The 13,120-nt window shown below is 45.1% G+C and overlaps 1 protein-coding gene across 8 annotated transcripts in view; it reads left to right on the top strand.

Annotated features, from left to right (window-relative positions):
• TIAM1 (TIAM Rac1 associated GEF 1) overlaps positions 1 to 13,120 on the top strand; it is a 118,734-nt gene that overhangs the window by 17,255 nt on the left and 88,359 nt on the right. The window contains exon 1 of one of the 8 annotated variants that reach the window (XM_082304077.1): positions 11,984 to 12,053. The exons of the other annotated variants lie outside the window; for them this stretch is intronic. The gene's annotated coding sequence lies outside the window, so the exon portion shown is untranslated. Of the gene's footprint in view, positions 1 to 11,983; positions 12,054 to 13,120 lie in introns of those variants that run through there. 8 annotated transcript variants of the gene reach the window in all.

Here is a 13,120-nt window from a genome sequence, read left to right on the forward strand (position 1 = left end):
TTGAAGAAAAGGATGGTGTCAGCACTGTGGAGGGAGACACTTTTTCTTCCCCTGACAGACCTGAGGGTTTCGCCTACCCTCAGCGTAGCCAGAAGCTGGCAGCCTCGCGGACTGACAGCGATCGGCTGCAGTATCACAAGAAGGAGAGCGTCTGTGTTGCTGTGTATTGCAATGACCGGAGGCTGCTTGGAGCAGCCCGGGTTTTGCGCAACAGGGACCAGTGGAGAAAAGAGTGACTTTCCCATCATAGCAAGCTGAGAGCACCGGGGCTGGTGGAGGAATGACGAAAGGCATCGCGTCGCTGAGGGCAGGCGCAGGAGCAGGGTGCAGCAAGGCCAGATAGGCGTTAACAGCACATCGCTTGGTGTGGTGCACCAACGCAGCCTCCTCGCAGTGGTACAAAGCCTTCTCCATGCGGCTGGCGCTTACACCAGCAAAACAGTGCTTTTGCTGGAAGAGCTTACTCTAAGCTTGTTTTACTTTGGGGAAAAAAAAACATGTTACTATAAGTCATGTCACAGTTTTGCTCCTATAACTGTATTGATTGCAGTGGCCTCTGCAGGCATAATCAGAGGTCATGCTCCATCAAATTGGTGACTGGCATAGCTGTGCTGGCAAATACTTGTAACGTAGGTCTGGCCTGAATCTTGAGACTATGCTTAGATTCCTGCACTGCACAGAGCTGTCTTTCCTTACTTAACGTACAGGGGATAACTTTTTGGCTAAGATTTTTTAGGATTTGAGTTGGCTGAAAACTGTAAATGATAAAGTGCAAAATACTGCCTTTCTTTCCCGCTCTTCCTCTTTTCATTTACGTATGTAGACTCTGAAAAGTGGTGGAAAAAAACAAGTAAACAAGAGGAGGAGGGAATTGCATTTGAATCATTTTAATTTCCCTCTTAGGTTACTTGAAGGGATGCGCAGCCCATCAGTGCTGAGTGACAAGGTGATCTTTTAAGATGGGAAGACTCTCTCTGATGGCAAAATGTCCAGAGGTCACCAGAGCATCTGTAGGGCAGACTCTGTACTCTGAAAACTTCAACAGTAAAGATCTCTGAACCAGCACAAAGAATATTGTCTTTTGAAAAGAGGTGCAAAGGCTGGTGCAAGAACTGCAAGACCAAGGAGTCTTTGTGTAGCTCAGTGGTAAAAGTGTCCTTCGCTGCTCTCTTTTGGCCCCTCTTTAAAGAGGTTCCCTTTAAAATTCCTTTTTAAAATGGCAGTAGTCTCTTCTTTGTCTTTGAGGTATACCCACTTGCTGCAAAAAAATAAGTTACTCCTTCTGCCCTAGGCCTGTAGGATCCGTGTGGAGATATGGTGAGGCTGTGGCTGCTGGTGGAGTGGAAGGCACAGGGGAGTCACCTCTCCTGGTGGCTTTGGCACAGGAGGGAGGAACCGTGACTTTCAAAAGGACTGAAATTCAGGCTCCCTGATATTATTTTTAACACCTATTTTGAGTAAAAATCACTTTATCCAGTAACACAGTGGGGGCTGTGTGCAATACAGGCAAAAACAGTGCTGGGAAATTATTGGGAAAGTGTGGTCTTTCCAGCAGTTTGGAGATCGCTCCCTTTGTCAGACAGATGCCATTCATGTGAATTCGGGAACTGTTGTGAGCTCAGGTGGGCTGAATAATTCACTTGTAACATGGGCATAGGTGAATACGGTCAGTGTGCCCGCAAATACACCATGTGTACATTTGCTGCAGTTTTTATTTTCGTTTGGGCTGGGAATGATGCCACAGAAAATATCAGTAGCTTTCTCAGCTACTAAAATCATCTACCACTCTTTAAATTTAAAGAGGAAACTGGTTATTTTCTTTTAGGACTATTTTGGGCCACATACCAACATGAAGCATTGAAATGATGGAATGACACTACTGCTGAAAATATCGAGTGCTGTGTAGATTTACTGTGTCTTCGTTTGATGGTGTGGCTGATATTTCACCAACTTGGCATTTTTGAAGAGGTACAGCTATTGTTTCGTGAGATGTTTGCATTTCTAATGCATACTTTAGAATTCCTTAAAAAATCCCAGTTAAGCATGTTATAGTATTTTAACACTGTATAATGTTTCGTTTATGTGACTATATCCCACGGTAACTGCTACAGGTAAGAAAAATATTCTTCTTATAAATATTAAGGCAGAACATTTTATTAGTGACCTTCTTTTATAAAAAAGGCATTGAACCAGAGCTGACAGTAAGCACTTTTCCACCAACACTCTGGTCGTGCTTCAGTCAGGCAGCATCAGTAGCGCTCTTTCTAATAAATGGCCCTACTGGGTGACTTTCCACTAATGTTTCACTTCAGGCTAGGCAATCAATTTTTCTTTTTTTTTGGTGAATGGTTTATTCACTGAAATGTGGTTTGTGAGTTTGGGACAGCTAAGGAACTCTGGAGCCAGTTATAAGCTGCAGAGGGCCGCAGTCAAGTGCTGCTGTATCGTTGGAGCTCCCAGGCGGGATTAGGCAGACGTGCAGCAAGATCCGAGGCTCTGAGCGATCGCTACAACCACAGATTTAACTTAAACTTGCTCAGTATTTTCAACTGAAAACTTGATTTTCCAGATATATCAATAAAATAGAGAAAGAGTGGCTTCCCCGCCCTCACTCCTGCACGTATGCATGCACCCGCATGCTCCTTTCCATCCTGTACCAAAGAGGATGTCAGTCCTCCAAAACCAGGGAGGTCCAGATGAAATTCCTGTGTCTGGTAGGCCTAAAATCTCTATTTTCCACTTCTCCTGTGGGAGGCATCTTCACAAGAGACTTTCTTGAGTTACTACATTATCGGATGCTCCTGGAACAGTTGGCCTCAGTTTTTCTTGTAATTAGTTGCTTATGCTTTTCATATAGTATGTAAATATTAAGGCACTAAGAGAAAGTGAGAGCTTGGTGCTGGAAAATTCCCATCTAGGATTTGGAACACCTCTTCTTGCCCCTTCTCTGGTGATACTTTTTGAATCGTTTTCAAAAGCAGAAGAAAACTGAAGCTGTTTTTGGCAGTCTGCTCTGTAGGATGTCAGGAGCTCAAAGGTACAAGACCCACAGCTGGCCAACCGTCAGTGCTGGCTTTGCACAGATTACAGGTAGCTTGTGTGTGCCAGCAGCACCATTTTGCCTTTATGGACCATGGTTTGCAAAGCCAGAGGAGAACTTGAACTGACTACTGTGCCTGCCAAACTATGGAGAATTAGCCCAGCTTCATCAATGTATTACTTTTTTCATATTTCTCAGAAACAGCTCGAGTTTCACACCTTTTGAAAGGACGAGTCCTGTCCCTTGATGTAACTGCAGTCCATGGATCCTACCAAGGCTAGTCAGTTCATGAAATCCAGGGCAGTAATCATCTCCTGAGCAAGCCAGCTGGATCCACTGGGGTTGCTAGTGCACAAAGCTGCCTCTCTGCTACGCGCTTGTGTCTCATTTGACTACAAATTTTTTATCCTAGAGGCAAAATTTAATCTGTCCAAGAGAAAATATTGCACAAAACTTGTATAGTCTTCAATCCTTGCCCATTGAAACGTGTCTGAGAGAGAGATCACCCTGGCTTGCTCCTTCAGCTCCTGGGGCCAGCACCAGTCATGCTGGGACGGTGGGGACCTGCCTGCTGTGCATGGCTCTTGTCCTGGGAGATCCCACGCACATGCTTTGGGGTGGCTGCTTTTAGGCAGGTCTCCCTGCTCGAGCCAAGTACCAGGGACTGCTGCCTGTCTCGAGGCCATTTGCGAAGGGATGAGGGAGCGGGAGGAAGGCACAGCGTATTTTAACCTTGCCTTGCTTGTTTTGTCAGGATGAAATTACTGTGAATACAACTATATGAATTTATGATTTTTTTAACCTACCCTTTTCTGCCCGTGAACATAAATCATGTCCTTTTGCAACCTCTTGTTTTGCCACATGAGACAGTTCTGTTGTTTTTGCTTTTCAGAGTGAAGCTCTGTGCTTCATTGTGTCTGCCTTGCTATTCTTGAAGGTGGTCTGGCCTGTATTAACCTTTGCCACAGATGACGAGGATTGTACATGTTATTCCAGATGAGGTCAATGTCTTCTGTGGCAGCATTCGCTCCTGTTTCTGCTGGGCAAGTCTTGCTTGGTGCATCTTTTGATTACATTTGCTTTTTTATCACTTTTATCACATCAGGGGCTTATGGTCCTCTGGGATCAATACAAAAGGTCTCTGCTGTATTGTGACTTTTTCTAGCTTTGTGTCCTCAGCACAAGTCCCTGGTCCCTTTTTTTTCTTTTGCGTCATCATTGAAAGCATTAAAAAAACTGTTCCCTTGAGCCAGATAATTCTCCTTTCAGCACTACCTCTTTGCAAAGTTTCTTATGCACATCATAATTACTATGCCAGTTTCTGTCATCTTTAGCTTAACTAGTAGTTTCCTGGAAAGATATCTTCTTCCCTTTCCTCCCCTGGAAAATGGGTCATCTTGTTGGAGAAAGAGATCAGATTCAATTTCCTATTTCTTCCCATGTCGTTCCCTGTTCTGTCTCTCAGGTGTGCTCTCCAGCCTTGCATGCTGTTGAGGCCAGACAGATGGTTATGTCCTTGCTGGGATCACTTGTTCTCTAGTCCCAGGCAGGATCCTGATCTGCAGGTTTTAATATAAAAATTCTTGTCCATATCCCTGTGGTTGCTTCTCTCATAGTTTTGGGATACAGATTCAAAACTCCAGCTGACTGGCACATTTTAAACTCTTTGAATTTTGCTCCTCAGATACCTCAGACGTGGTGATTCATGTGCCTTGCTCCCCCATGCCCTTACTGAAAATGAAGGCAAAGCATTCATTTATTTTGAGGCCACACTCAGAGCTGACAGGTTTCAGCTTTCCATCACGAAGCTACCTTAGCCTGACTTTTGACAGTTTTGCGTTTTCCTCTCAAAAACATTTGCTGATCAGTCCATTTCCTCACGCTGTGGCAGGGCTCTGTGCTCCCTGCCTGCGTCTTCCCCGGGTAGTGGCTCACCCCCTGAGCCCCAAGGGTGTCTTCCCCCGGGATTACCATCCCTCATGGGTTTTGCCCCCTCTTAATTAAAGAAACAACACCCAACGTGCATCCTTTCGTGTTGTGTGTTCCTCCCGCGGGGGAAGCGCTTTCAGCAGGAGTTGTGTCAGGAGATGTGATGTACGAGTTGTAACTAAAACCGGTAAACCCAGATAAACGTAACTGAGGTGCGGATACATCTCTGCGACGGTGTTGGAGTGATCAGGTTCTGTCAGGACGTGCAAGATAAAATCTGAGTGCTTAATTTAACTTTGACAGTGGCAAGCTGGTACAGACCAGCCGAGTTTTGCATGAATGTTTTCTTTTTTTCTGTGTGCTGGAGAAACGGCGAGGGCTTATACTATGGTAATGCCAGGCTGAGAAACCTGCTCTGCTGCGGTTGGTATCATCACACTGGGTGAAAACAGCAGCCATTTGGTCATATGCTCGCTTGCCTCTCCTCCCAGGCTCTGAATAAGCAGTAGTTATAGTTCCCAGTGTCGGGTTTTGTGCAGCACAGCTGCCTCTTCACCTAGGGCTCCTTTATGTTTCTCCCGTCCTCTCTGGCAGCCCCGGCGGGAGCGCTCAGTGCAGGCTGAGGCTGGTGGTCCTATTGGTAGTCCTGTTTTTTGGCCTGGGTGAACTCCTGTCTCAAGCATCTCCGTCTTGCCCTGTCGCGCTAACATTTCGACCTGGAGATGCCAGAGCAACCCGGCTGTGGCATCGCTGACATGCCAGGCAATAAGCTCTCTTATTTTCAGGAAGCGTGGGATGTTTAACATGTGCTTTCTGCCGGGTAAACGTGGCTTTCCTCCTTGGAGGCACCCAGTGCCCTTTTAAATTGGGGTTATAGCCATCTTGGGTCTTTCTGCAGTGGGTGAGAGCTCTATATTCATGTTACACAGAGAGGAAAGGAGCTCCCCAGCTTGCCCAAGGTGGCACAGGAGACAGCCTGCTCTGCAATGCTGCAGCTGCTGGCTTCTCCATCCTAGCGCAGCGCAGTGGCCCTGGCAAACAGTTTCAGTGAAGACTGAATCTTGCGAGGGACTGATTGAAAAGTAGGAGCTCGCGGAGAGAGATACTGGTACCAAAAGTTCCGCAAGGCATGCTATAAACTTAAAGGGACATCCTCCACTTCGATCCTTTTCCTTATTATACTTCCCTTGTGGCCTCATCGTGGAAGTTGTTGTTACTTTTACATCCTTTCTACTAATTATACAGCATACCTTGTAATGCTTTTGTACCTCAGTGAGGTACCTCATTCTCTGTCAGAGAGAGTGTGACCAAAATGTGAAAGCTACTCTGATCGTGCATTCACCTGAGTTTAATTTGCTGCCTGTTTTTCCGTAGACCTCTGGAATCCCTCCCCAGTACTTGAGTTGGGGTATCTAAAATTAGATACTTGTCTTCATATCTCAGGCACCATCTTAATGATCTGTGTGAGGTCTTTGGCATTGCTTGAAAATCAGATTACTTACCTCTGTGCTTAAATGAGGATATAGGCTAAACGCTTCCTCTCCAATTCCCCCTCCCCCAATTATCAGCCTTAACTTTTTCCCGCAACATTTTAATCCTTCACATCCTGCCTGCAGTAGCTCCCCGGTGACTCAAGCCAAGGGTTTCAGCTTTTATTGCCGGAGACCGTGGCGCTGGGTGGTTCTTCTGTGCGTGCACGGTCCGCCGTGTCCCGCTCCGCTTTTCCCTCCTCCCTCCTCCATCTGCCCGTCCTCAGCTGCACAGTGAGCGCTCTGGTGGGTCCATTCAGGCCTCTGTCTGCCGGTCTGAACATTTCCATGTTACTTCTAAATAAAGGGTTTTTTTAACGCATTTGGCACATCCCATCCTCATTGTGTATCAGCAGTTCTCCGCTCATTTGGCACAAGCAGAAAGCCCTTTTCAAGCAAAGTGTAATAACAATAATGCGTAATCTTAAGGTAAATAAACAAACCGCACCTTTTTTTTATTTCGGCTGCATTGTGGGCATTCTTTTTCTTTTATTAAGTAACGCATAAATGCACACTCAGTCCTTGTAGCTACCTTTCTCATTCTTGTCCTCCATGGAAGCCAAGTGGGCTCCTTCTTCCCTGCAGCTCCCTCCTGGCTTAGCACTGGCTGCGGCTCCCTGGAGCGGGTTATAAAACCCCTCCGCTTCCCAGGATGCAGCGTGCAAGCTGCTCTTCGTCTGCCCCAGAGGCTCCAGGGAGTTGCCCTTGTGGCTTCCCATAGATTTGCTTATGTCTGATGATCTGAAATTAGAATCCTTTCCCTGCTTTGCCCTTTTCTGTAAATGTGTAAAACCTTGCAGATTTCCCCTAGGGAAGAAAGGGGGATTTTCCCACCATTAAAAATAAAAGGGAAGGGAAGGAGAAAGACTTAAAACATGTTCAGATACTTGTAAAAATGATTAAAAAACAAACAAACGCACAACCGTGTCAATTATTCACATCCCCTCGTATAAATATAGAAACCTGAAGAGGGGGCTTTCCCTTGGGCTACCTGCTCCTGTCTTCCATTAATTTATTACCAAGGCCTCACGGTGCTTTGTCAGTGCCATGCTTCTGGTTTTGTTTTCTTTAGCTGTGATTTGGGGATGGTTGACTGTTGGCTATACGGAGGTTTTAGGTCTCCTGACAGACCTTCCTCCCTCCCTCTCTTTTTGCCCTTTCTTTCCTCCCTGAGAAATTCTTATAGGTGTGGTGCTACAGCTAGAGGAACAAGGCTTCCCACATCTTCCCTTTATGAGTTCTCCACAAAGAGAATGTGGGTTTATTTTTCTTTCCCCTCCTCTTCATCTGGAGTGATCACCCAGCGTTGTTCTCCTAATCGTGACAGACACGAAGGCTGCGTGTTAGTGAGACGGTTGCAAAGAGGTTTTGCAATTCCAGCTCTGCTGGCCAGTTCTTGCGGACCTGCGGATGGTCCCCCCAGCCTTGTCTGGATGGTCATCGTTGTCAGACTCCAGTTTCAGGAGCAGACGTTCTCTTTGACAGGTAGTATATGCCATAGTTTGTTTAAAATTGATTTTTCTCACAAACGAAAGGTTTCTCTGACATTTTACATGTCATAGAAAGAAAACATAAAAAGGAGCATGTTTGTCATTTTATTTTCACTGGTTTAAAAGTCAACTGGCTTCTGCAATGCACTAGAGTTGGTCTCAGAGCTCAGTGTTGTATGTAGTTTCAGTGGCTACACTGAGAATGGGGGAGCTTGGAGCATTTCTGAATTACATTTCTGAACCCACGCATGCACCCAGCCCTGTCACGATAAGCCCTCTCAGACAAAGATCTGGGCATAGAGCAGCCTCCATCCATCCATCCATCCATCCATCCATCCATCCATCCATCCATCCATCCATCTATCCATCTCCTGTGGGCTGCAGTGTTTCATTTTGTGGAGGGCAGCCCAGGGGTATGGGATGGGGAGAGCCAGAGTTGTCAGGGCACCAGGACCCTGGAGCATACTAGAGCATTTACCACCTTCTCAGCATAGGTGATTTGAAAGATTGATTTTGGCAGCAGTTCATATCAACTAGTGGTAATAAAGGCTAACAAAATGTGGCCTCTGGTTACAAATAAAGCACCTGATTCTCCATTTCAGAAGACAGGATCGAACACCAGAGTTACGGTGGCGTGAAACTGGGATCATGGGTGGGGAATACAGCCCAGAGCCACTGATTAATATTAAATCATTTTGGTATTAAATGACTACTGCTTTCTATCTGTGTATATACATCCTGATGGTTCATAGTAGAATTACCGAGGGCCTCTTAAAGCTGGATGAAGATTTGCTTAATGACAAGCTGATTTCACATCTGCAGTTGCATTTGGAATCTGACAAAAATGATGCATCATAAGATCAAAAAATAAAAATAGAACTGAAAGAGAGCTGTCGTCCTTCTAGCCAAATCTTCATGTTCACTGGACAAGGGGATATACTTGCATGCTAATTTTTCCTTGCTGGAAAGGAAGGATTCTGCTTTGAAAAGGAAGCTTTTAGAAAACTACAGCTTCCATATTTTTCATCCATTAATGTTCACATCAGGTGTCTGCAAGCAAAAAGAAAACAGGTGTGCTGGTTTTTTTCCTAATCTCTTGGCATTGCACACTCCTCCTAGCATGTGAAAGTCAAACCTCTCTTTGCTCTACCTAGGATCACAGGCAGTAGATGTGATGAATAACAAGGTGCTCTTTTAATATATCCTGCTTCCTAACTATGCATTCATTTAATCCATTCATGGTGGTTTGCTGCAAGCTTCCTCAGTTTGGATTGACTTAAGTTGCTGTGTGATGAGCCCTGTGGGAACTCTTTGGCCTGATTTTTCAAGGCGCTGTTTTGTGGCTATGAAATAAATACAGCTGTGCTACTTCCAAACCTTCAAAGAACAAGAGGAGTTGCATTGATGTATGTAGACATTGGCATACATGCATGCATACATGCATCATAGATGTATATATGTGTGTGTGTATGCATGTTTGCAGGAGTCAGCTCTAAGACTGAATATTTTGTCTTGAGCATGGAAGTTTGAAAATCTTTATCTGGCATTTCTTTTTGAGCAAGATGAACTGTTGCAGGTGTGGTTGTTTACAATTGTCCATCTACCCTGAGAACAGTTACTGGTGAGTTACTGGTGGTCTGAACATGCGGTCAGCTTCCCCCTTAGTCAGGGTCCGCTGATAGAACAAGAGTCCACCGGAGCAAACATGTCCTGTGTGGGGAAGGGCTCTGTGCTGGGAAGCAAACCAGGGGGCTGTGCTCGTGTTTGCTTCTGCCTTTCCTCCTGGTAGAGGAGCACGGGCATCCCCTTCTGCTAAGACCCTGTTGGAGGGAAATCCTTGTCTGAGGCTGCTTCAGCACTGCAGACGCCCAGAATTTTTGCTGTGGCAGAGCCTGAGCTGTTGGGGTGAACTGGGAAGCGTCGGGGCGAGGACCATTCCAGTGCATGTTAATGGCAGACAGAGAGAAGTGTGAAAAACTGATGTTATTCTTGAAAAGTATGGTTTGATTTCATTTGGGAAAAACTCTCCGACTTGTAAAAGTTAATAGGAACAAACCTTTTCAGGAAAGAATCCGTGGGTAATGATAAATCCTTCTCTTCTGGAGGAGCCGTGTGTGCACGGTACTCATCTGTTCGTGGCAGAGGATGTTGCCAGCCCTTCTGATGTACTCGAGTATAGTGAGGATTTGGATAATCCAGTATCCAGTTGTAAACATCCACTTTGGATCTTTCCACCTTTTTAACAAATGAGTGCAGGAAGAAGAATGATTTTTGTTGGAGGAGCACAGGCGGCGTGGGGAGTGGGTGACGTCTTAGCTGGTTTCTCATAGAAGTGACCAGAGTTCGCTTCAGCCTGGAGCAGATCTTTTGGAGTTACAAACTCCTCAAAAGCCATTTCAGGATGGAAAATTTGGTAAAATGCTCGGCCGCATCTCTTTTTTCCTTCTTTTGGACAAGTGTTCTGGGGCAGCAGCAGGTGGATCTGAAATAAGATGGTCGCAATTCCTTTTTCTTTGGAGGTGAGGAATGCACAGTGCAGGCTTGCTCGTCGTGCGGTGGATGCAGGTGGAAAGCCTCTTGCCTGTAGGACCTTGTTTGTCAGCAAGATTCCCGTCTTGCAAATTATTGGCAGCTGGCATGGTAATGAGTCCATTTCAATATAAATGAGCTTCATTTTATTAATTTCTGCCAGCTCCTGAGCGATTCACGAACTGCGTTTCAGATCTCAACCAACAGCTTGGGGGAAGAGGGGGAGGTGGGGAGCGCAGAGGGGAACATGAAGGAGGAAAAAGAAAATGAGAATGTTTTTAATTTAGAAAGGAGCCGGTGACTCTCATCTCTTTTGAGAATCCAGCCAAGATTGAGGATCACAATTTCCCCACCAGGCAGCTCTAATAACATGAAGGGCATCAGTAATCTCTTCCAAGGTTTTTGTTCCTTGAGACGTTTGGAAAAGTTTATACCTCTCTAAACTCTGTGTGCAGTGTTGAGTTGATGCTTCACTGCTGGCGTTTGGCTGGGAGAAGGGGGAGTTGAGAGCTGGCGTGGGCAGAGCACCCAGCCCTCCGGTGAGTTTGTGGTTCTTGGTCTCTCACAGGACTGGACCTTGAGCTGGCATACATTCAAGGGAGCTTGCCAGTGGTATCAGGCCGAGAAAGGACTGCGCTTTGGTACCCGCACGAGTGCACACTTGTGTGTAACTTGGGGACTATTCTTATGACTTGTCTTAGGTCTAAATAGGCGCAGGCTGGTCTCTTGTATCCCTGCCTTAGTGAATGCAATTAACCCAACGATCCTTTCACCGTGCACAAAAATGCATGTAAATGCTCTGCCCTAGATGTCTGATTCGCCCTTGAAAAATGTTAATGAAATCCCTGCTTGGATAACCGCCCTTTTTGTAAATTAGCCAGTCTGTGCAGAGAAATCTCTGAGGTTTTCCAGCTTCAGGCCTGTTCCCTGGGCAGTTGGGTTCCCCCTTGCTACCAGAAGTTAAACCCTGGTTTTATTGGAAGATGCCTTTCTTGGCAGTCGTTTTCGGACACAGGTGTGTTTTTGGACCTGAGATTTTCTAGCCCTGCTTGAGACAGACAGTCCTCAGCAGGGGCATGTTAATGTCTATGGGGAATTTTATTGTACAAAGTGGTGGGAAGAGGAACTCTCCGTGTTCTGTAGTTTGGACTGACGGCGCTCAACTGGGGGGTTTTTCATTTATTCTGTCATCATCAGATTTCATCATTCAAATTTAAGCACAGCATTCGCATGCTATATTGCACAGTGTTTCTTAGGTAAGTGATGATAATAGGACCTGGCAGAAGACCTCCTCCTGTACAGCCGTTCCTGCTAACCCTTTGTCTGATTTTTTTTTTTCTCCCCTCTTTCTCCCCAGGTTTTTGGCATATAGTCATAGACTCTGACGCAAGAGTAATGGAGTCGCTGAGTGGCAGGTGCTGTCAGCTTCTGCAGTCCCAGTAACTGTTCATTTTGGTGTCATTTGCAATTCTATACCTCTAAATGCCACAGCTCTCTTGGGGAAGGTTACGCTGGATACCAGTACTGCCTCGGAAGGTACATGTGTGTCCATATATTTTTATTTAGGAGTTTGCTGTGTTGTATAATGGTTCACGGGAGGGGAAAAATTGGATAAGCTGCATGTGGTTTATGGTTACACCCATTTAGCAATACAAAGGCATTTGAATGGCTATCAAGCAGCTACTGATGACATCCCTTCCTCCCTCTCTCCTCCTCTTATTTGAATTGCCTGCAGGGCCTTTTTGGAGTCCATCCCATGCTTTAACATATGCGAGAGCGGCTTACAAAAAAGAAATGGCTGGTTAAAAGGTTCTGATTTGAAAACAATTAAATATGCTGCTGAAGTTTCCAGGAAACTGAAAGGCTTAATGTGGAATTTCAGGCTCTCTCGTGCCCTTTTGAAAAAGCACATTTTAATTACAATAAAATGTGTATGTTCACACTTGGTTATTAGTCTTGTACATTTTTCTATGTGGTTCTTGTGAGTTCAGTAAAAATCTTTGTTGTTGGCTGGCAGATTTTAGCAAAAGTTTATTTCTGCAGGCTCATTGCTCGCTGTGGATTTAATCATTGTTCTGGTTCTCACAGCCTTCAAGTTCCACTCCAGGAGAAAAATACAGATTTGTCACCAGGGCCTCCCACTAGAATCTAATTTTAAATTTGCAATCTGTTGTCTTGTGAGGTGCTTCAGATTTGGTTGGAAAGTTAATATATTTCAGATTTTCTTCTGGAATCTAAAGGCCCAACTTTCTGCAAGTTTTAGAGTTAGTAACTTAGGTTTAGTTGAAACGAGTATATTGGTTTTGTAATTATTTTAAGAGATATTTAATATTGAGGGAAAGGGAAGATAAAGGAAGATGACTGTTTTCAAAAAAAATTATATTCTTTGATGGAGCTGTCATCAGTGGTCATCTAGAATATGATCAGCTTTATGTGTAACCATTTTATATAAGACTCATCCAGCAAAAACTCAGCAGTTCAGCTGGAGTTCAGTCTGTCTGTCTAGGGTAGTTGATGTAGGGAATGCTGTTTTTTCCAAAGCTTTCCTGCAGAATTTGTGTTCTCCCTGCTGAGATCCTAGTGCTGATACCAATCTTAAGTTT

This window comes from Platalea leucorodia (genome assembly GCF_965183815.1).
Source record: "Platalea leucorodia genome assembly, chromosome: 2".
NCBI lineage: Eukaryota > Metazoa > Chordata > Aves > Pelecaniformes > Threskiornithidae > Platalea > Platalea leucorodia.